This window comes from Colobus angolensis, unplaced genomic scaffold, assembly GCF_000951035.1.
Source record: "Colobus angolensis palliatus isolate OR3802 unplaced genomic scaffold, Cang.pa_1.0 Scaffold237, whole genome shotgun sequence".
NCBI classification, from domain to species: Eukaryota; Metazoa; Chordata; class Mammalia; order Primates; family Cercopithecidae; genus Colobus; species Colobus angolensis.
The window spans coordinates 1,331,424-1,332,921 of record NW_012115566.1 but is presented as its reverse complement, the minus strand read 5'-3'; positions in this window follow the sequence as shown (position 1 = coordinate 1,332,921).

Genomic DNA, 1,498 nt, shown 5'->3' with positions numbered 1-1,498 from the left:
GCCAACATGGTGACACTGTCTATACCAAAAATACAAACATTAGCCAGGCATGGTGGCGAGGTGGTGTGCGCCTGCAGTCCCAGCTACTAGGGAGGCTGAGGCTCCAGAACTGCTTGAACCTGGGAGGTGGAGGTTGCAGTGAGCTGAGGTGGTGCCACTACACTCCAGCCTGGGTGATAGAGTGAGACTTTGACTCATAAATAAATAAATAAATAAATAAGCATAATACATAAATAAATATTTTTAAAAAAGAAAAAAATGATAGAACTAAAAAAACTGACAAATTAAGTTACATTGGAGACTTCACTTCCTTCGTAATAAAAGAACAAATAAACTGAAAATCTGCAAGGATATTGAAGAACCCCAAATCATCTTCAGCCAGCATAATTCAGCCACCATGTATAGAACGGTCCACACAAGAAAAGCAGAACACACATTCATTTCAAATTCATACAGAACATAGATCAAGGTAGAACATATCTTGGGCCTCAACAAATTTAAAAGAAGTGACTGATATGGTATGATCCCTAACCACAATGAAATCAAACTAAAAATCAGTCACAGAAAGACAACAAAAATATCCAAACACTTGGAAAATGAAAAACACACTACTAAACAGTCCATAGGACAAAGAGAAAGCCTTAGTAGAGATCAAAAAAATAAATTAACCTGAACAAAAATGAAAACACAATGTATCAAAATGTCCAAGACAACTTAAAGGAGCTCTGAGAGAGAAATTTACAGCACTACTTGTATACATTAGAAAAGAAAAAAGTCAGCGTGGTTGCTCACATCTGTAATCCCAGCACTTTGGGAGGCCGAGGCGTGTGGATTAGGAGGTCAGGAGTTGGAGACTAACCTGGCCAAAAAAAAAAAAAAAGAAAAAAGAAAAAAGTATCAAATCAGTCCTCTAAGCTCTTACTTGAAGAACTCAGGTAGGGAAAAGGGCAAAATAACCCAAAGCAAATAGGAGAAAGCAAATGAGCAGAAATAAATGGAACTGAACACACACAAAAAATGGAAAAACAAGCACAAAGTTAGTTCCTTTAGAAGATCAATAAAAGAAGTCCTCTCGGAGGACTGAGAATTTTTAAGAAGAGAGATGACACAAATTACAATATCAAGAATAAAAAGTGGAGTATATCACTACAGACTCTGCTGACATCAAAAGGGTAAAGGAATACTATGAACAACACTTTACACATAAATTTGAAAACTTAGATGAGATGGACTAATTCCTTGAAAATCACTAACTACCACAACTCCCTCAATATGAAATATATTTTTCTACAACCTTGTAACTACTAAGGGAATTAAATTTGTGATATAAAAACTTAAAAAAAAAAACCAGACACTTCAGTTTCAAGAAAGTTTCACTGTATAATTCACCCCCCCAACCCCACCCCCCAGAAGGTGTCTTGCTGTGTCGCCCAGGCTGGAGTGCAGTGGTGCAATCTCGGCTCATGGCTCACTGCAACCTCCACCTCCTGGGTTCAAG